This window comes from Diceros bicornis, chromosome 5, assembly GCF_020826845.1.
Source record: "Diceros bicornis minor isolate mBicDic1 chromosome 5, mDicBic1.mat.cur, whole genome shotgun sequence".
NCBI lineage: Eukaryota > Metazoa > Chordata > Mammalia > Perissodactyla > Rhinocerotidae > Diceros > Diceros bicornis.
The window spans coordinates 87,089,855-87,113,092 of record NC_080744.1 but is presented as its reverse complement, the minus strand read 5'-3'; the positions used below and the strand labels follow the sequence as shown (position 1 = coordinate 87,113,092).

The 23,238-nt window shown below is 37.6% G+C and overlaps 1 long non-coding RNA gene across 1 annotated transcript in view; it reads left to right on the top strand.

The window, feature by feature from the left end:
• The first annotated feature begins 11,736 nt into the window (after positions 1 to 11,736).
• The window catches only part of LOC131406411 (uncharacterized), a 32,900-nt gene continuing 21,398 nt past the window's right edge, over positions 11,737 to 23,238 (top strand). Inside the window, exon 1 of the long non-coding RNA XR_009220134.1 lies at positions 11,737 to 11,952. This is a non-coding gene — a long non-coding RNA (uncharacterized LOC131406411). The remainder of the gene's footprint in view (positions 11,953 to 23,238) is intronic.

The window sequence follows — 23,238 nt, the reverse complement described above, 5'->3', positions numbered from 1 at the left end:
TCTGAGGATCTCTTTGGTAAGATCTATCAGCTTGCAGAGACTTGTGGGGAAAAATTCACCAAGTGTGGAATAAGTTGAGATGCACAATTCCTAATCCAAAATAATAAGGTTGTTCACCGGGAAAGACCAGCTTTGAGACCAGCATTGTACAGATCATTTAGACTGTCCTTCAGTCCACTCTGGAAAGACTCCTACCTGTGTCCTAGAGAGAAGGGGTTATAACAAACAGTGGGGAAAAAGAGAGGGGACAATATCTTTCTCAAAAGCCAGTCAAATGTCAGATGCTGCTAGTTCCTTGGAGATGTCAAACCATCTGCTGTGTTTCATCGTTCTCACTTAAGGGTCTATGAACAAAGGGCAGCAGAAGGCCACACTGGCAGTGGGAGGGGCTGCATGCATCTGACTGCACTGGGTGAACAGGGAGAAGGACTCCACGGAGAACAGATGGTTCAGCATCTGTTCTTTTGAAGCCCTCCTCTCTTTGGGTTCCAGGACCCACTTCTTCTTGATCTCCGCCTACATCCCTGGCTCTTTCTACACAGTCTCCTTTATGGACTTGCTAACTATCTCCTTCTTTAATGCCCTACCTAAGAGTGAAGCACATCTGCACTGCCAGCACCGTTTATGAATATGGTTGTGACTGAGGTTTGCTCACAAACAGGACTTTAGCCTCCAGGCTAGGCTCTATGGGTGGATTCCATAGTATCCTTCCTTAGAGAGGCAACAAATACATATTTGCTTTATTTCTTCCCGTGTTTGATTTTGTGAAGTTGGAAAGGGATTGTCTCACCTAAAAATGTATCTGGTGTCCATGATGACCAGAGGGCCATGTTAGAAACTTCTAGAAGCCTTGATCCTTCATTCCCTTCTCTGACCATTATTATGATTGAATGAGTTCTGCCTAAAGAGCAGCTAACAGAGGACCAGCTCAACCTGGTGATCACTGCTGTTTCTCAGGGTAACTTCCCATTGCCTATTCTCATCCCAGGATCCTTAGTTTTTCTAATTATCTCCTTAGGCAACATCCCTTCCTCTGTGAGTCCCCTATGGCATCATGACATCAAGCACACAAACTATCTGTACAGACGTAGGAGGTCCATACCATTAAGAGATCATTGTTGGGGCCGGCCCGGTGGCACAAGCGGTTAGCTGCGCGCGCTCCACTGCAGCGGCCCGGGGTTCGCCGGGTCGGATCCCCGGCATGCACCGACGCACCACTTGGCAAGCCATGCTATGGTGGTGTCCCATGTAAAGTGGAGGAAGATGGGCATGGATGTTAGCTCAGGGCCAGTATTCCTCAGCAAAAAAAGAGGAGGATTGGCAGATGTTAGCACAGGTCTGATCTCCTCACACACACACACACACACACAAAGATCATTGTTAATTCTTCTGAGCTCAACCCTATCCTGCCATTCAGAGATTATGGACATTCAAAGTCATGGTCACATTTTGGTAGTAGTAAGTTGCATGTCTCCATCTGTAATTTTTGGACATCTCTTATGCTCAGCTTCACGTTCTCCCACCCAACTTATACTCCAACCAGTGCTTTAGAAACCAGATTTGCACAGCGGCTATATCCTTAACTCTACACTGTATGTCTTGCTTTCTGCTTTCTGTATATGGGATTCCTAAGGGAAGCCAGCCAAAATGCACAAATATAAAGGAGTTAATGTCCATAATCTCGACCAATGGGAGACTGGAGAAGATGGATGACTGCTGGTCTCTTCCATCTCTCAGGTGAGCAATTCCCAGGTGTATTCTATGCAGCTCCTCAGAGAGTGTAAGTGGGACTGAGCCTAGTGGCCCGCAGAGTAGACCCATCAGGACTACACCCTTTTTTCTCTACCTTCTTTCTTTTACTCTTCCCAGATTCCCATTCTACTTCTTTGGTCACTTCCTCAAATGAACAAAACGCATGCAAGTCCTGTTCTAGACTCTGCTTTGGGGAGCAGGGTGGAGTCCAAGATAAGACATCCTTTGTTTCAGATTTGGTTTTACCTCCCTTTTAAGCAGCGTGCAATATCTTTAAGAGTTATCTTTCCAATTCTCCCCTTGGGTCTAGATTTTCCATATTTATTCTCTCCATCTCTTTTCCTTCCATTCTTTCCCAATGCTCCATGTCCATGTCTCCTATTCTCCTACAAAGTAATAACGGTATTTATGGGCATTGGTTTGCTTGCTGATCTGTTCGTTTGGGGTATCCAACAACCAACATCTGTCCTATGCAGGAGATTCCTGACCCTGACAGAGAGTCTTGGTGGGAAGCAGAGCCCTGCCTTCCCTAAAGATGCCCAAACAAAGAACCAGTTTCTCTCTTTGGCTGTCCCTTGGAAGCTAGAACATAGTTCAGGTTTGGTCTATTGGATGTTTCCACCTTAAGCAACTGACACAAAAACATAGGGATTGTTGCCCAAATACTCGCAGTAGAAGTAGTGGGGTCAAGAGCGCAGCCCTGGCAGCGCTGAGTGACTGGGTCAGTGGTGCTGGTGATATTATTCTAGTCAGTCTGCTCCTTCCACATGCCCTTGACTCTGCTTCTGATGTCCAGCCTCCCTGCTCGTTTTCTGAGCCTGGTTTTACAACCTCCCTTCCTGCCAGATAGTCTTCCATTAATTACTTTTCAGCCTGAGTTAGCTAGAACCTGTCTCTGTTGCTTGTGATAGAGAACACAGGGTCCTTTTTCCCTCTCAAAGATTCCTTTTGGATTCAGGTTAAATTCGTACCTCACAGTTAGCCTGGTTCTCTCTAAGGATTTTACTAGTTAGCTTCTATTCTGGGCTTTCTCTAAAATGATCCTGTATTCTCTATGAGTACGTCCTGCATCTCTCTTCTCTCTGTACCCCTTTCAATGCTATATATCCAGTCAAGAGCTTCTCCTTCTATAAAACACTCCTCCAAGCACAGACAAAGGAGATGCTTGGCCCATTAGCAAGTTGCTCCCTGCCTTCCGCATTCACCTTTGGTCACATCTATTCCTCTGCTACATCATAGGGCTTCTTGAATCCCAGATGCTTTGGGCAAAGTCTGTTTTGTCACAATCACTGAAAAACTTTTGTGGCAAGCTAAGTGATTCTCTTTTTGCAGTAATAGTGAATTAACAAGAGAAATAGTTGTTTTGTATCTTCTACACAGTCAGCCCTAGCCGTTTAGTGGTTAAGATGCAGTGCTCTCACCACTGCCGAGGCCTGAGTTCATTTCTGGTTAGGGAACCACACCACCCGTCTGTCAGTTGTCATACTGTGATGGCTGCGTGTTGCTGTGATGCTGAAAGCTATGCCACTGATATTTCAAATACCAGCAGGGTCACCCCTGGTGGACAGGTTTCAGCAGAGCTTCCTGATGAAGACACACTAGGAAGAAGGACCTGGCCACCCACTTCGGAAAAATTGGCCGTGAAAACCCTATGAATGGCAACTGGAGCATTGTCTGAGTAGCACTGGAGGGTGAGAAGATGGTTCAAAAAGACCGGGCAGGCACACAGGGTCACTAGGAGTCTGAATTAACTCGACAGCACTAACAACATATCTTCAACATAGGAATCCTGAAAGCAGAATGAAAAAATGCCTTTGAAATGTGTAATCTTTGAATGAAATCAAAGGTATAAATAATAGTTTTACTGAATCATGCTGTGCCTCACCATTTCCATCTGATCAATGGAGAAAGTATTCTGTTTCTCAGAATACTTGCTCTGACAGCTTTTGCTTTTGGAATAGCTTTATGCATGAGGGTGTCAGGTCCCTTTCTGTCATCCACAGAATGTGAAATGAGACATCACTATGGTGGTGGTCTTTTATAATCCTTTCACTGTTCTCAGGCAATGCACACAGGGAGCAAGACTGCCTTTTCCCACAACTCTAGGGGATGCTATTCATATCCTAGTCTTTATGAAGGACCATCCTTGGAGTTTTGCCAATGCGCAACCAGGGCAGCCGTGGGTGCCTGCCCTCAGAGTGAGAGATATAAACAACACATATTATTAGAAATGAGGGAATGATTCCCTGGTCCCTTTGAATGAAACCCTCAGTGGGTATGCAATTAATTCCCAATGGAAGTACTGAAGTCTGGGCTGCTTTATAAGCAGTGAAGAAATGTCTCATTTATATTCCACTTTTAGAGATAAGGAACAGGTATTTAAAGGCTCTTTAGTCACTCTCTGGCACTTGAAACTTATGAATGGCTCTGTCAAAAGTGAAGATTTAAAAAGTGAATAATAAAACCACTTTAGAAGATAACTACCGGTATTTTTTTCTCTTACCTTTTTCTAAGGTGACTGTGAAATATGAATTGATATCATAGACACAGGAAAGACACTGAATGATTTGCTCAGTGGGGAAGAAAGCTGCCCCTCCCCATCTCCTGCAGAAAGAACTGCTGATTGCAGCCCAGTTTCACCCACTAGCTTCCTCCCCTCTGTTTGGAAGAGTCCCTCATTTCCACAGATGCTCAGAAGAACATTAGAGATTTTTTTTCTCTACGAGTGTTGCCAGTTAATGACAAATGCTGTCCACAGGGGCAGACGATCTTTATCCTACGATATAGCAGTCTCACTGGGGTCCTCAAATCATAACTCAGTGAAACCCTCCCAGATGAATTCCATTCCTGCAGCCCGAGTGCCCTGACAAGGCTGTCCTGGGCTGGGTATGGTTTAGATTTCAGAGATTAGAAGCTGCTAGAAGCATTGGAACAATTGAAGATTAATAATGAATTGCACAACTGTTACTGTGAACTAAGGAAACTAGTGGAAATAAACCTGGGGCTATTTCCTTATCAATTCACGAGACACTTCTCCCCAGGCAATCTAGCTGTGGGTATCAAAGCGTAAAAGATACAGAACCTTTGGCCAACTAATTCAACACCTGGGATTTTTAAAAATTAATTTTATTTTTAAACAGTGAATACATTCACATGATTCAAAATTTAAAATATAAAAAAGTACGTAATTAAAAATCTCTCACAATCCTGTCCTCTGAAGACCCACTTCCCCTCCGTAGAAGCAACTAGTGTTTAATTTCTTGTGTTTTCTTCTAGACATATAAATGGATTATGCAAACAAATACACAGATATGTTCCCCCTTCCATTTTTTAAAATAAAAATTATGACATCTCCATTTTTCCTTGGATTGTTTTAAACTAAATATTTTGGGGTCTTACTGCACCAGGTGCATTTTTGCCCGCCGCCCAGAAAGCCAGTCTCCAAGATGAGGAGATTGCAGAGAGAGAGGGTTTAGTCACAAGACAGCCAAGTGAGGAAAACGGGAGAATAAGTCTCAAATCTGCCTCCCCGAAAATAGGGACTCAGGGGTATTTATGGGGAAGGGGGCAAGGTGGTCTGAAATGATTGGAGGTGAGGAGAGATGAGGTAATTGATGATCTGCGCAAGCGCAAGCGTAGTCAGCCTTCCTGTCTCCTCGTAGGACACATATTCACAGAATGGCGGCATTAGCATGCCCTGAGGGTGGAGTTCCAACCTCTTGCTGTCAAAAGGACCCAGTTGATGGGTTGGTGGTCTCAGTCCGGCCTGAAGTGGACAAGGGGTTCAGTTCCTGAAAAAATAGCTCAAACATCCATTACCATGGTGACGCCGACGACCTAGTGGGAGTCAGATAGCATATTACCTAAACAGCACAGTTAACAATTGGTAAGTTTATCCAGCAGATTTAAGTCCTCATCTTCTGTTCTGATAAGTTTCTAGGTGAGGCCATCACCCCTTCTTCCTGGTACAGGGAAGAAGATACCTTTACAGATGAAGATTTTCTTTTCAAATGTAAATGTCTCTCATAAAGGGTAACCAGAACTAAGAATGGGCTTAGCACGGACCCACCCAGACACCGGAGAGGTCTATGGTGATGGCCTTTTCTGGGGGCAGGCCTCCCATCCCAAACTCCTTTGGTTAGTTAGTGGGGGTGGGGGCCAAAATGTCATTCAGGCAGAGAGATATTCTGAGCTGGCAAATTCCAATCCCCCATAGTTACTAGCTGCTTAATCATCAATGGCTGTTTGCCGGTTTCAGGGGAATAATTTTAGATTTACAGAAAAGTGACACAGGTAATACAGAGAGTTTCTGTATACCCTTTACCGACTTTCTCCTAAGAAATCAAAATCTGTACATTACTATTAATGAAACTATAAACTTTATCTGGGCTTTGTTAGTTTTTTCACCAATGTCTATTTTCTGTTCCAGGATCTAATCCAGGATACCACGTTGTATTTAAAACTGGATTCCTTACTTCCTTTCTTCCCTCTCTCCCTCCTTCCTTCCTTCTTTGCTTCCTTCCCTCCCCTCTACTTCTCTCTCCTTCTCTCACTTACTTTCTTTCTTTTAATTATACAGTAAAACTAACTTTTGTGTATGTGGGTTGGCGGATGTATGGTTGTATGGTTTTTAACACACATGTACATTTAGGAAACCACCACCATAATCAGCATACAAAATAGTTCCATCTCCCTGAAAAACTCCCTCCCTTCTCCCACCCTTTCCCCCTGGCAACCACTGTTCTGTTCTCCTCCACTGTAGTTCACTATAGTTTTGTCTTCTTGAGAATGTCATAAAAATGGAATCGTGCAGTTTACAACCTTTTGAGACTGGCTTCTTTTACTTAGCATAATGTCCTTGAGTTGTTGCATGTATCAATACCTATCAATTCCTTTTCCGTGCTGAGCAGTGTTTCCTATGGATGTACCACTGTTTGTTTATCCATTCACTTACTGAAGGACATTTGGTCTGGTTTTGTTTTACTTACTCTATCTTGAGACTCTTAAAAATTCATCCTAACCATAGACAAAGATTTCCACTGAAACATTATTATTGTCCTTATTTTTAAATTCAAAACTAATATGTGATTGCTAAAAAAAGAGAAAACCCAAATGATGTAAAAGCGAAGAAGCAAAACGTGGATGCTCTCTTCTGACCCCAAATACACACGAAGGCAATAAGAAGCTCTCAACGGTTTTTTTTGCCTCCTTCCAGACTTGTTTTATTTCCTACATTCCTTTTTAAAATCTCTTTTAAATATCAATCTTACACTTTAAGTGCATGTCATATATTTTTTAAACTACATATGACATATGTATATAGTTGGTAGAATAATGACAAAATGATCCGGTTGGTACCCACCACGCAGTTTAAGCAAGAGCAATCCAGGAACCTCTGTAGTCCTGTGGACCCTTCCCCAATCCATACCCTGCTTGCCCCATAGGCACAACCACCATATCATCTTTGTATTAATCGTTCCCTGCTTTCTTTATACTTTTGATACATACGTATGTATCCCTAAGCAACACATTGCTTAGTTTCACCTGTCTCTAATCTTTAACAAAAGGCATCATACTGTATGTGTCCTATTTGTTTTGTTTTTGACTGAATTTGAGTTTTTGAGATCCACTCGTGTTGATGTTTTGATATATTTTATTTCCACCTCTAAATGGTATTTAATTGCATGAATACATCTAAATTTATATATCAGTTCCATTGTTGAAAAACATTTGTGTTTTTCCAAAAAATTTTTTGTGATTACAAACAATGCTGCCAAGAGCATTCTTGTGTGTGGCTTAGGAGCGAAGCTGCTGTGTAAACAGGTCTGTGTATTTTCCCTCTTATTGGGCAATGCAAATTGTATCTAAAGTAGCTGGTCAAAGTGATATTCTGACCAACAGTGTCTAGAGTTTCTCTTGTTCCACATGTTTGCCAGAATTTGATACTATAGGTCTATTTTATTTTTGCCAATCTGGTGGGTATGGAATGGAATCTAATTTTGGTTTTACTTTGCATTTTCCCGGCTACTGATGAATTGAGGCATATTGAGTTTGAGTATTTTGAAAATTTTTGATTCTTCTTTTAGGAAATCCTTATGCAAGAAATGCCTATTACACCTTTGGTTCATTGAAACGAGATTTTTAAAATATTTTTATTAGGGTCTCAAAAAAGTTTTTTTTTTTAAATTCTGAATACTAATCCTTTGTTAGTTAAAAATGTTGTATATATCATCTCCCAGTTGCATGGCTCATATTTTTGTCCCTTTAAATTGTCTCTGATGAAATGAAGTTATTCGCTGATGAATTCATCATCTTTTTCTCTATGACGTGTGCTTTTCGCATCTTGTTTAGAAATTGTTTACTACGTCAGGATCATGAAGATAGTTTTTATTTTTTTTTCTAAAAGGCATAATGTTAGATTTTCTATTTAAGTCGTTAATCTGTCTGGAATTGATAAAACACAGTTTGGTGATTAAGAGCAAGGATTTTAAAATCAGGCCATCTGAGTTTTGAATCACAGTTCTTATCACTTACTTGGTAAATTTCAACCTGTGCAAATTTCCACCTGAGCAAATTTCATCTTGGTCAAGTTACTTGACCTCTCTGTGCCCTGGTTTATCATATGTAAAGGATAATAAAAAGAAAATTCCTATCAGATTGTAGTTCTGAGTTTAATATGAGTTAATATACATTAACTGCTGGAAATCTGAATAAAACCTTAATTGTGTATGGTATAAGGTAGAAGCCTAATTTTATAACTTCATATGGATAATTTAGTTGTCCCAGCATCATTTATTAAATAATTTATCTTTCCCTACTGATCTCCAATTCCACTGTGTCGTATATCAGATTCCATGTGTGTGTGCACGCGCGCATGTGTGTATGTGTTTTGAGGCTGTTTTCCACTGGCCTATTTGTATATTCCTGTGCAAATGATGCATTTTCTTTATGACCATAGTTTTATAAAAAGTCTTGATTACTGATAGGGAAATTTCTTTCACCTTATGCTTCTTCTTTGGTGATATCTTGTTAATCTTGTTTCTTTGCTCTTCAATGTAAATTTGAAAATTATTAAAATCCACGAAAAAGAGAAAGATTGGATTATCTATTGGAATTGCATTGAATTCAATTAGGGAGAACCAATATCTTTAGGTTATTGAAGCTCAGCCTCTTTGTTTGACTCTTTTAAATATTCTTTAGTAAAGTTTTATAATTTTCCTCAAAAAGGTCTTTCACATCCTACATTACATTTATTCTTATTTACCTTACTCTATGTTGCTCTGATAAATGCTGCTTTATTTAAAATTGAATTTTCTAATTATTTTTTTCCATTGAAGAAAATGCAGTTGACTTTTTATTTTTTTACATTAAGCAATCTGTCTAAACTCCTATAAACCTTAATAATTTGTACTTATTTTTTTAGTTCAGTTTTTCTTATATAAGTAATCATATATTTTTCTAATGATGATAGTTTTACTTCTTTTCAAACTGTATGTTTTATTTCTTTGTGTCTTATCGCATTACCTAGGACCTTCGGTATTCTGTGAAATAGAAGAGATAATAGCAGCCATTTATTTTATTTCTGATTTTAACATGAGTGCTTTTAATGTTTCATCATTGGCTCAGCTGTTTGCTGTAGATTTATGATGGATCCCCTTCCATCCCTAGTTTGTAAAGAGATTTGTCGTAAGTGGTTGTCAAATTTTATCAAATGCTTCTTCTGCACCTATTAAGAGGATAGAGTTTTTTATCTTTTAAGTATTTCTAAAAGATTTAATATCATATTCAAATTATTTGTCTCTTGAATATTTAACAGAACTCTTTCTAATGTTATCTGGCCTGAATTTGTGAGTGATAACTTGACTTATTTAAAGACTATAATATCATTCTGCTTTTAGATATTTCTTCTTGAGTGATTTCAAGAAACCATATTTTTCAAGGAATTTGCCCATTTACATAAGTTGTCAAATTTATTGGCCTGGAATTACAAAAAATGTTTTATCTTAGTAATTTCTACTACATCTATAAATTGTATTCTTTCTAATTCTTAATTCTTTATTTGTGACTCCCTATTGTTTTTCTTAATCACTCTTGGAGGGGTCTTGTATTTTATTATTCTTCTCAAAGAAATAACTTTTTGACATTGTTAATCTCCTATACTGTACTGGTATTTTTTTTTAATTGATTTCTTCTCTTAATTATTTTCTGTTGTCTACTTTTTTGGTTATTTTGTTTCTCTTTTCTCTGATTTCTCAATTTGTTTTGTCTAAATCATTATCAGGCTTTATTTTAATACAAACTGCTCAAGCTATAAATTTTCCCTTAAATATTGCATTAGCTCTGTCTCACAAGTTTTAATACATATTTGTCATGCAACTAACGGCCAAGCAGCATATACATCAGGCTGCAGGAACTGTATGCATTTGGAAAAAAATCATGGGGACAGGATAGGGTAACAAGTGAAGGTCCCTCATTACTCTATCCCGTTCTGGGGCTGCTCACAGTGTTGCTGCCCAAGGGGGTTGTCTGCCCAGCTGCAAGACATGCCAATAGTCAAGAGGCAAAGTGATAGCAGAGAAAGGGTTTTTTGTAACAGCTTGCTAGCAACGGGGAAGATGGCCGACTAATGTCCAAAAGAACCATCTTACAGAACAAAGACAACAGGCCAGTTATATAGGGGGCTGGTCTCCCATTAGGGGCATCCATCTGATCTCTGGGTGGGTCAGACATCTGGTCTTTGTTTCTGATAGTTTTTTGTTTTACTGGATATGCATCAGAGACTGCACCAATGCCCTATACCCTGATCTTTTAGTTGTCATTGATGATGGCTATCAGCATAGACTCTCTGCCCAGGGGTCATCACATTCCTAAGGAACTCAAAAGAACAAAGTTATCAACTTATAGCAGCTGGGCAGGGCCATAAAATCTACAGAGCATGTCTGGGTTAGTTAATCAGAGGTCATTCAAAGGTACAATATGGTTTCTTTTCTACAATATGGCTTCCCTTATGTCAACTTTGTCTTGAGCTGGTATCAATAGCATTCTGGAAGGCTCAGATGTCATCCTTTGGAGGGGAACCCCAACTCTTGAGTATACAAACTAGGAAAGCACTGGCTCATCCCCTGATGGTATCAGGAGCTGGGACACAATTGCAGTATGATGTGGGAGAACTCATTCTCCAGTCCTTTCTTGCCTGCTCCATGTTCACGGCTGGTTAAGCACCAGCTCCTCCATGGGCACAATCCAGGGCTGGGACCTAAGCTCTGGCTGACCTGAAGTGCTTGGCCTGGCCGGAGCAGGGTTCCTAGAGCTTTGCATGGGACTAACTAATCTCTATTTTGGGATGCCAGCCTGAAGGGGTCAGTATTTTTCTGGTTAACTCTTACTGCTCAGGATTGTTTTCAGTATCATTCAGTTCTAAATATTTTTCTAATTTCCTTTCAATTTATTCTTTGAGTTATTTGGAAGTGTGTTTTCTAAAATTCCAAATATATGTGATTTTCCCAACTTTTTATTACGAAAATTTCCAAATGTACAGACAATTTGGGAAAAAAGAAAGTGGAGTGAATTCGCACGCACAGACCCTACTCTTACATTCCACAATTGTAAACATTTTGCCATATTTGTTTTTTTCTCTCTCTATTCATATCTATTTATCACAAAGTTGTTAAACCCTGTACAAATATGTTGAAGGCATCATGGCACCTCACTCCTAAATACTTAAGCATGTACCTCCTAAATATAATGACATTCTTTATGTACTTTATAACAATATTGTTAATAGACTTAAAATTATTGCAATTACATAGTATAAGTTAGGAGTTAGTCTTTACTCAAATGTTCCAATAATTCCAAAATACATTTATAGTTGGGTTTTTTGAAGCAGTATCCCATCAAAGTTCACATATTGAATTTGCTTCTAATAGCTCTTTAACTTCTTTTATTCTGGAACATTCTCTCTACATTTTCTTTCATAATGTTGACTTTTCATGGAGTCCAAACCCACCATGTAAAACGACTCACAGTCTGGTTCTCATTATTTCTTCCTTGTGTCATTTTATTTAGTCTTCATCTTCTGCATTTTCCATAAGTCAAGCGAGGCCTGGAAGCTTGATTTGATTTGGATTGAACACTTTTTTGGCAAGAGCCTTCTTAGGTGATGCTGTGAATTTAATGCTCATCACATCAGGAGTTCCCGAGGTGAGATTGCCCACCGTTAGCAAGCATCAGTTTAGCTTATTTGTTAGAATGTGGTGACTGCAAAGGTTCTCCATTGTAAAGTCCTTTTCTTTTCCACTTTCCAATTAATAAGTAAATCTGTGGGGTGACTATATTGTTGTCCAACAACATTTCACTGAATGGTTTTATCATCCACTGGTGTTCCTTGCCCCATCAGTTATTACATTGGGGGTTACAGCAAACTAAGTTCTCAGTGTTAGCATTTATTCTCTCTTTATTACCTGGCTTTCCTCTCTTTTTATTTTCCCTTTTCCCTTTCTCTCTATCTCTCTGTTTTTCTCCCTCTATTTTTTATATTTTAGTAATATTTACTGCATGTCCTGTACTGTTTATAGTCTTGGTGGTGGGAATAGCTGTGGTACTTGGAATGTAAGTGTCTGTAAGCACTGTGTCAGAAGTGGCCATTGAATTTGTAGTTTTTGTGCTGAAAATATGTGTAGCAATGGTGGTAGCATATGCTGTAATGGCATTTCTAGTAGCTTTAGTAGTACACTCAATATCTGTAGTGTTTATACATGAGGAAGTAGTAAAGGCTTGAGTACCAGCAATTATTGTGTCTGGAGTAGTAGAAAAAGTATTCACAATAAGGATAGTTGTGATGGTAATAACATCAACAGTAGTCAGGCTGTCTCTAGTGGAAGTAGTTATAATGACAGTAACACCAGTTTTACATTGGTAATATTTGTATTGGTGGTTCTTGGTGTAGTGGTATTTCCAGAAATATTTCTACCTAACTTTCTTCTATTTTTGAGATTCATTATGGACTAATGTATTACAATGTGCACCCACCCAGAACTTGGCCTCAGCAATGGTAGCTGGGGGAAGAATAAGAAATGCTGATGACCTGCTCCTCCCTAGAAGACAGCTCTCTGACAGAGAGCTGGAGAGAGAGGGAGCTGTGTCCTTGGCTGCACGAGTCTGGAGTGGGGTTTCTATCTCACTGAGTTGGGAGGGACTTAGGAAGAGAGTGGCTCTCTGCTCAAATACCGGAAACTTTTGCTATTCTTACTAAATTTTAGTAGATTTTCTTTTCTTTTCTTTTCTTTTCTTTTCTTTTCTTTTCTTTTTTCTTTTCTTTTCTTTTCTTTTCTTTTCTTTTTTTTGCTGAGGAAGATTTGCCCTGAGCCAACATCTGTTGTCAATCTTCCTCTTTTTGTACGTGAGTCGCCACCACAGCATGGCCACAAACAGGCGGGTGGTGTAGGTGCATGCCCAGGCACCGAACCCAGGCCACCAAAGCAGAGTGCACTGAACTTAACCACCAGGCTGCCGGGGCTGGCCCAGTAGATTTTCTTGAATAAATTTTTTTTTATTTTGCTATATGCCTTAGGACCATTTTGAGAGATATGAATTTTTTAAAAAATAATTTTCACCAGTTTCACTGGGGAAGGGTTTGACAAAGCTCCTAAGACTGTCATACTGTACACTGAGGTCCTATCGTGTTTTTTCTAATCTTATTCCTTTATGGTTGGTAAACAAACTTTGTATGATTTCAATGTTTTTAAACTTACTGAGGCTTGTTTTATGTCCTAGCATACAGGCTATCCTGGAGAATGTTCCAAGTGCACTTGAGAAGAATGTATATTCTGCTGTTGTTGAATACAGTGTTTCTATAGTTGTCTGTTATGTCTAGTTGGTTTATAGTGTTTTTCAAGTCTTCCATTTCCTTGATGGTTTTCTGTCTGGTTGTTCTGCATGTTATTGAAAGGGGGCCATTTTAGTATCCCAGTATTGTTGTTGAATTTTCTATTTCTTTCAGTATTTGCTTCACGTATTTTGAGGCTTCTTTTTTATGTGCATATCCATATGTAATTGTTATATCTTCCTGATTGACCATTTTTTCATAAAATATTTCTCTTTATTTCCAATGATCTTTTAAAAAATGTTAAAGTCTATTTTGTCTGATATTTCTATTGCTATACTCCTTCTTCTTGTTTTTTTGCTAGTATTGTTATACATATTACATCTACCTATAAAACAAACTCATCAATGCATTGCTAAGTTTGTTATTTTATACAATTTTATGTGTTTTAAAGAAGCTGAGGGAAGAAAAAGTAGCAAGTATATATTTATAAAGTTTTTGTTATATTAACCTTATTATTTCTGGTTAACTCTTTCTATGAATTTGAGTTACCCTATGGTGTCATTTTATTATTCCAGAACAAATTTGTTCCCGTCTGCTCCTTTGCACTCTTATTGTCTAATATATACATTTATGTATGTTATAGACTCAACAATACAAATATACATATATAGTTAGAAGTAATTGTTTTTTAAATCAAATTTTAAAAAGAATAAATATGCAATTATAGTGTCTTTTACAATTATCTACAGTTATTTTAGCTGGTGCACTTCCTTTTTTCATGTGGATTCAAATTATTCTCTGGTGTCACTTGCTTTCAGCCCGAGAACTTCTTTTCGTATTTCCTGTAGGATTGGCCTTCTATCAATGCATTTTCTGTTTTCAATTTATCTCATAATATCCTTATTTGAATTTAACCTTTTAGAATATTACTTTGCTGGATATAATTCTTGACTGACAGTTTTTCATTTCGTTCAGCACTTTGAATATGTCATCCTACTGTCTTATGGCCTCAATTTTTCTTGAAGAAAAGTCAGTTGTTGATCTCATTGAGGTTCCCTTGTACGTAATGAATCCTTTCTCTCTTGCTCTTTTCAAGATTTTCTCTTTGTCTTTCACTTTCAACATTTTTACTATGATGTGTGTGGGTATGGATCTCTTTGCACTTATCCTACTTGGAGTTTACAAGCTTTTTTGGATATATAGATTAATATTTTTCATTAGCTTTGGACATTTTTCAGCCATTATTTCTTTAAAATTCTTTTCTGCTCTTTTTTTTTCTCTCTTGTCAGTCTGTGACTCTCTTTATGTGAATGTTTGTGTACCTAACGGTGTGTCCCACATTTCTATGAATCTTTGTTAATATTTTATTCTTTTTTCCTTCCATTTATCAGATGGTATAATCTCTATAAATCTATCTTCAATTTTGCTGATTTTTTTCTTCATCAGCTCAAATAATAGAACACTTTTTATATCCCTTTGCTACTTGAGGCTTTATTAATGTAGGCATCTTAATGTATCATTATACTGCCCCTCAGAATAACCTATAAATGGAAGCAGGATTGAATAAATAAATGTGTAGAAAATTACTGAAGGCATCTGTTGCTTCAGAGAATTTAGGAAGTAAATCAAGCATGTCTGGGAGAAATTGGTAATCCCGTCATTATGATCATAAAGCTATTACACAGAAAATCAAATTATCAGAACCTGGTTATGGTTCTGTGGAATTAAAATAGATTTTATATATATATATATATACACACACACATATTTATATTTTTTAAAAAGTCAAATGTTCTTGGGAGGAAAATCTAGTATATACAACATTGATGATATTTACTTTTACTGGTTTTTCCACACATTAAGTAAAATTTAGCAATTTTTCTTATGGAAGAATTAGATACCTAATTTTAAAATATAAATTCCAGCAGTATTTATATTTTAATGAGTACTAAGTGAGAAGTATGATATAGCTCTTACCTTCTAGAAATAAGACTCCCATTTCTAAGCCAATACAAGGGATATCTGCCCTCCCAAAGTCCCCACCAATAAGCCAACTTTTCAATCCTAATTAGGTATTATTTGCTTATTTCAAATTGGATGGTAGTTTAGCCTTAGAGCAATAGGGCAGGAGAAACTGAGATTTGACAATGAATAAAACATTAGCATGTCACTGATTCTGAAGGACAGAGATAGCTATTGGTATTCATATTGATAAAATATTAGTGGAGGAAAAAGTAGCAAATAATTTTGGGGCACCTAATCTGTGGTAGACTCTGTGATTGGTGCACTACTTACATTGTCCCAAGTAATCTTCTCAATAACATTGTGAAATACATTTTACTAGATCCATTTTACAAAATTAAAAATAAAGAATTCAAGTAGATTCAGTAAAGAATCCTAAGACTGCCTCTCTTTTCCTCATTCATCATGACCAATCCATCAATTTCCATTCTTCTGTCCTAGTTAATTAATCATCCCTAGCATGTGAAATTTTTTTTAATGTTGACTGGGTGGATGGATAGACAGATGGATGGACTGTGGATGGATGGATGGTTAAATGATAGAGCTCATAAGCAGAGAAGCTGGAAATCACACTCAAGCATGTCTGAATCCTACCCTTATTTTCTTTCCATTGTGTCAGATTTATCTGTATGGCTTTTTCAAAAGTCAGGTTTATTGAGTCATAATTTACATACAGCAAAATTTACCTTTTTCAAGCATACGGTTCAGTGAGTTTTGACAAACATATAGTCATGTACTCACAACCACAATAAAGATACAGAACAGTTCCCTCACTCTCAAAATTTCCCCTGTGACTCTTTGCTGTCAATTTACTCCTTCCACCCCAAGCCTTCTGATGGCTACTCTGACTCTGCTGTCCTTTACAGTAACCACACCCTTCTTGCCCTTGGCTGTCGAGTGCCACCAGTTAGCCCTTGCACCTCAGGATCCAATCATTCTCATTGCACTTACGTTTCCCAGTTCAGTAACTGCAGTTACCATTGTGAGGTTTGGCCTGCAGAGAAGAGCAATTACAGAACTCTTCAAGGATGCTAGGGCTTCTCTCACAAATTTATTTCTCACAGTTACGGTGAAAGGTATGTCTTCTGGACCCTTCCATTGTGTATAAGTAGGTCTTAAATGAAAAATCCACTCTAACATTCTAATTTCACTAGAATCTTTGTATCCCTTCCTCTACATTACAACAAGACAGTTCTGGATTTCCATCTCGCTCACTATGGGCCACTTTTGGTCATTGTTTCAGCCAAACAAAGTGTTAGAGCCCTTTCCAACTCCTCAAGCGGCAATGTAAAATTCAGAATCTCTGCTTGGTGAACCCACATCTATACATTGGGCCTGATCCAGTTTTATTTTCCTTTCACCATTATCCTACATCCTTAATATTCATTCCCACATATGTTCATCAAATTTATGTCTCTATAAATTAGAAAAATCAAGTCATTCCAGTAATTACAATTATCTTTATTATCTTAACCATTTATAGATGTCATGACCATATTAAAAAATGAAGGCAAAGTATTAGAAAATTATCATTTGTTCAGGGCTTTTTCAATCTTATTTTCTGGGCATATTTTCTGGGCATATCCTATAATTTCATTCAACTTGGAATTCGGTTGAAACAGTTTAGGATTTTGGATCACAGAATTTATGTTCTGGGCTAGAGAAGACCCAGGAATTACAGAAAAATCCAAGGTATTGAGATTATGAAAGCACATAGAGAGCATAATTGGCCCTGGAAATAAGAGCTAACAAAATTTAATACATAAGACAAAATGAACAATTCAGGGGAAGGGAAATGGAAAGAGTTCTTAATACTTCAGACCTCAGGAGTTTTCTTATTCTTACTTGATCTAAAAGTTAAGTGTTTGAGGTAAAAATACTAATGATGTGTTGGGTGATTATAGCATATTTATAAGTGAAGTGAATTATAGCAATGTCATCAGGGATAGGAGGGAGGAATTGAGAGCACTGTGTTATAAGGTGCTGGCACTTCAAATAACACAATAGAGTGTTATTTTAAGGTGGAATTAGATTAGTATAACATGTATATTGCAAATTCTAGGGTAACCACTAAAAATTTCTTTTTAAAAAAACTTGTACTAGCTATGCTAAAAGAGGAGATAAAATGGATCATATAAAATGCTCAATTAAAACCAGAGAAGGCAGAAAATTAAGGGAAAGAGAAACAAAGAAAAAAATGCAACAAATAGAGGACAGTTACAAACATGGTAGATATCAATCCATGAATAACCATTTAAAATGTGAATTGTCTAAATATGCCAGTTTAAAGATAGAGGTTTCCAGAGTGGATTTAAAAAAAAAAAAGATTCAAATATATGTTGTCTTTGAGAAACCCACTTTAACTATTAAGACACTGAAATGTTAAAAGTAAAAGGATAGAAGAAAATATACCATGCTAAAGATATACCATGCTCACACCAATCAAAAGAAAGCCAGAGTAGCTATGTAATTTCAGACAAAGCAAACTTCAGAATAAGGAAAATTATCAGGGATAAAGAGGAGCACTAAATGATGACGATGGGGCTAAGTATCCAAGAAGGCATAACAATCTTAAACATGTATGCACCTAACAACACAGCATCAAAATATGTGAGACAAAAAATGATAGACCTGTGAGGAGAAATACACTAATTCACTGTTAAGGCTGTAGACTTCAACATTCCTTTTTTAGTAATCAAGCAGGAAGAAAATCAGTAGGGATATAGTTGACCTTAATAACACTATCAATAAACTTCACCCAATTGACATTTAGAGAATACTCTATGTAACTACAGCAGAATACACATCCTTGTCAAGCTCACATGGACCATTCACCAAATAGACCACATTCTAAGCCATAAAACCCACATTAAATTTTTTTTTTTCTTTTTGGTGATGAAGATTGGACCTGATCTAACATCTGTTGCCAGTCTTCCTCTTTTTGCCTGAGGAAAATTGTCGGTGAACTAACATCTGTGCCAATCTCTCTCTATTTTTTTTGTATATGGGACACCACCACAGCATGGCCTGATGAGCGGTGTGTAGGCCCACATCTGGAATCCGAACCCATGAACCCTGGGCAGCCGTAGCAGAGTGCATGAACTTAACCACTAGGCCACTGGGCTGGCCCCAACATTAGAATTTTTTTAAGTAGAAATCATACGAAATATGTTCTCAGATGACAATGGAATTAAACTAGAAATTAATATCAGAAATCATCATTTATCATCAGGGAACTGCAAATTATAACAACAGTGAGCTACCACTACACACTTATTAAACTGGCTAAAATCCAAAAAAATGACAATACCCAATACTATAGAGGATACAAAGTAAGAGGAACTATCATTCATAGTTACTGGGAATGCAAAATGATACAGCCACTTTGGAGGAAAGTTTGGCAATTTCTTATAAAGCTAACCATCATTTTGTCATATGATTTAGTAATCCTGCTCCTTGGTATTTACCCAACTAAATTGAAAACTTATGCCCGTACAAAACCTGCATTCAAATACGTATAGAAGCCTGAAACTGGAAGCAACTAAAATGTCTTCACCTGAATGGATAAACAAACTGTGGAACATCCATACAATGGAATATTACTCAGCAATAAAAAGAAATGAGCTATCAAGCCACAAAAAGAGCCACATGGAGGAAACTTCAATGCATGTTGCTAAGTTAAAGAAGCCAGTGTGAAAAGGCTAAGTGCTTTATGATTCCAATTATACAGCAATCTGGAAAGGCAAATACCAGAGTGACAGTTAAAAGATCAGTGGCTTCTAGAGGTTCAGTAGGTGGGGAGGATGTAGGTGGGGATGCAAAGTGGGGTGTTAAACAGGTGAAACAGAAGAGATTTTTTAGGTTGGTGAAACCAAACTATACTTTTGTCAAAACCATAGTACTTTATAGCCCAAAGAATGAACCTTTATGTATGCAACTTAAAAATAAATCATTTAGGATGCCAGAGGATCCCAGGTGGAATACAAAAATTGACAAAAGAATCTAACTATATTACAAGTCTGTGAAACAATGTCACTGAGGGTGATGGGAGAAAAGGTGCTGATCTAAATAATTCTGGAAATGAGTGGAGTCTGTAAGACTAAGGGCAAAAGAAACTGTATATAAGCACAGTGCTCTAGTTGAGGAAGTTGTTTTCCATAGGGGTAGGTATCAACAATTCTAATACCACTATACATGTATCCTGGATTGAACAATTAAGTAAATGGGTGGTGGATGGCGGGAGCCGGGTTTCTCACTGTTCAAAAGGGATTTTACAGAAAAGCGAAGGAAGTTTGCTAGAATGAATCATGTCATAATGGACATGGACTGAAGTTAGAGACATCAGCATGAACTTATGCTGAGCTTAATATATATACAGGTGGTCACATATAGAAATATTTATAGATATGCATATATGCACAAGTTATGATATACCTACTACCCAGATCTTGGTTTCTAATATCATTCTCTAAGGAAGGAATCAAGGTTTCTTGTAGAAATGGCAGATTCTAATACTGGGGCAGGAAATATACAAGATGAGCCTAGAACATCCTGTAGTCCCAGAAAGTAAGAAAATTCTCAAAAAGAAAAAGAACACCACCACCACAATGTTGGGAGTATGTCAAAAAGACATGTAAGCCAACTGAAAGCGCTCACCATGAGCAAAAGTTGGAATGATTTGAGCAATAAAATAACTCAAGTAGTATTGGATTATAATTCAAAGTGTAAAGTAAATATCCATGACTTTATATTGCTATAAATAAATGATTGCATAAATAAATAAATGGGTAAGAATCCATAAATGTCATATGTAGAAGAATTCCAAGTAATTTGTATAGATATTCCATCCTCAAGGAAGTGGAGCATAAATTCCCACTCCTTAAGTGTAGGTTGCATATAGTTACTTTTTTCCAAAGAATACCATGTAGAAAGGGGGAGAAAAGAGTAACTTTACAGTGGAGAAACCTGATGAATACCACCTCAACCAGGTGATCAAGATCAATATCAACAGCAATACATCAAATTGACAGTAAATCCCCTTGATATGATGTGATGAAAAGGGCAATTCACAAAACCCCTAAGCCCATTAAGATCATGAGAAAAACATCAGACAAACCCCAATCAAGAGATGTTCTACAAACTGCCTTATCGTTACTTTTCAATATTGTCAAAGTCACCCAAAATAAGGAAGGTCTGAGAAATAAGTCACATCTAAAAAAAAAAAAGATGATGACTAAAAACTAGCAACAGCTATCTCATATTTTGGCCAGCTCTTGAGAAAATGTTGTCTATGTTCATCGATACTAAGAAGAGGAAAGAACATCGAATGTTTAAGAAAAATAATGTAGGGATGTGGAAACAAATCTTGAATAAATTTTATCATATTTGAAAACCCTTAAGTAAATTTCTTACCTTCCCTGAACATAATTTCATCGTCTACACAATAGGGGTAGCGCAATGTACATCTCAGCAAGTTGTCCTGAGGATTAGGTGAAATATGCACATAAAGTGCTTGGCATCCTGAAGGCCATTCTCTTTCTCCACTAATAGTTTGCTCACAGCAATATACTGTAATGAAGTGAGGCTAGAGGAACAATAGATACTTAAAAGTCGCTTGCATTTGCCTTGCACACAGCCTGAAATACAGACTCATGTTTATATGGAGTCTCATGCCATTTAAACACTCCCACAGTTCCATTCTAACTTAAGCACTATTGTGATGGTCCACGATATAAGATCACGGTGAAACATAAGTGGAAGGGTTTTGCTTGTTTGTTTTTTATTTTATATTTTAAAATATGCTTTATTTTTTATAACAGTTTTAGATTTATAGAAATATTAGAAAAAGTATAGAGAGTTTCCATATACCTTACACCCAGTCTCCCTATTATTAACATCTTACATTAGTATGACACATTTATCACAATTAATAAACAAATGTTGGTACATTATTATTAACTAAAGTCCATACTTTATTCAGATTTCCTCAGTTTTTACCTAATGTCACTTTTCATTTTATATTCACACTGAAATTAAGGGAAAAACACTTTGTCCCCCTGAAATATCCAAGAATATTTCAGCTTTTCTCGTAATTAATATTTATCTAATCATGAAACCCATGATTCATGGGCTTCATGGAAATGAATGAAAAATAGCAAACATCTTGCTAGAATTTAACACATGACTTAACTCCTATACATTTGTTTTTAATCTTCTTTTTTTCCCCTCCTGTTGTGTCAGTATTGCATTTATCAGGACTTTCCAGAGAATGCAACTGAAGGGCTAAATGTGTTTGATTACATTTGGATTTTTACATTGACTTGATGATTATTTGGAAAGACTGAATTTGCAGGGGAAAGAGCACTGTCTAGGAGTCTAGAGTTCAAATTCTCTTCCTGACCCTGCTTCTAAGCTAGCCATGGGACCTTGGTGCCTCATTGCATCTCTCCCAGTCTGTATTTCCTCATCTGTAGGGGTAAGAAGGACCAAATGATCTAAGCATCCTTCTCCTTGACAATTCTATGATGGTAGAATGTGCAATGCAGTTGAGTTTTCAAACTGGTAAGCGTTTGTGAATAAGACTGCAGTTTGGAATTTGGGCTTCCTAATCCAGGGAAGGGAGTCTCCCTTGGTTTGGGTGGGGTGAGAGACTTGGAATTTTCTGTAGAAAGAGAAGATGTTTTCCCTTCAGGCTTAAAATGTTGGGTGGTATATCGTGCCCACCAAGAAGGAGAAAATAGGATTGATGATAATTTGTTAGATGGAATGACTTCCCACAAAAAATGAAAAAGAAGGAAAAGGCAGAACAAATAACTAAACCTTTGCTTTGCCCTAGTGGAAAAGCTGATGAAATTTGGAAATATATTTATGTCTTTATTCACCCAGGCTCTCTACCTGAACCAACAACTATTCGTGAAACTTTCCACATTAAACTTTCAGTTCCAGTAAAGTTCATAGTAGCTTCTAAAACTGCACTTGGAGGTGACAGCATAACATTCCTTCGGGTCTGATGCATAAAGGCTTAGAGTGTGAGGGCTGAAAGCGTTTCAGAGGGGAAGGAATGTACAACTGTGTTTCTACCACATGTCCAAAACTTAACCTACGTTAACGATCCCAGCTGGATGCTTTATACATTTTATTTCTAATCCTTCTAAGAATCCTGCAAAACAGGTGGTTTACAGAAGAGGAAACTGAGGCTCAGTGCAGGGTAAATAACTTATCCAAGTTCACTCAACTCTAACATGCTGGTTTGAGTGTTTAACCCAAGTCTGTCTGACTCCCCCTCCTCAGTTGTGTTCACATCTGTTAACTCCAGACTGGCTTCAAACCCACCTCTGGGAAGCCTTCTTTAACCCTCCAGAGACTTTAAATTATTCCCTTTTCTAAAATTGTTTTATTGTGTGGATCACATAGTGTTTTATTTCTGTGTTCACGTAATTTTCTCTTCTACAAGTCTGTGAATGTCTGGAGCACAGGGACAGTGTTTTTTGGCCTCTGAATCCTCAGTGCCTGGCACATGGTAGGTGCCCAGAAAATATTTGTTCAGCCCAAGTCACACGATTAATTAGCCACAGAGCCAGAACTACGTGCAGACCTCCCGACTCCTGGTCCAGAACTATTTCACCACTACATTATTACTT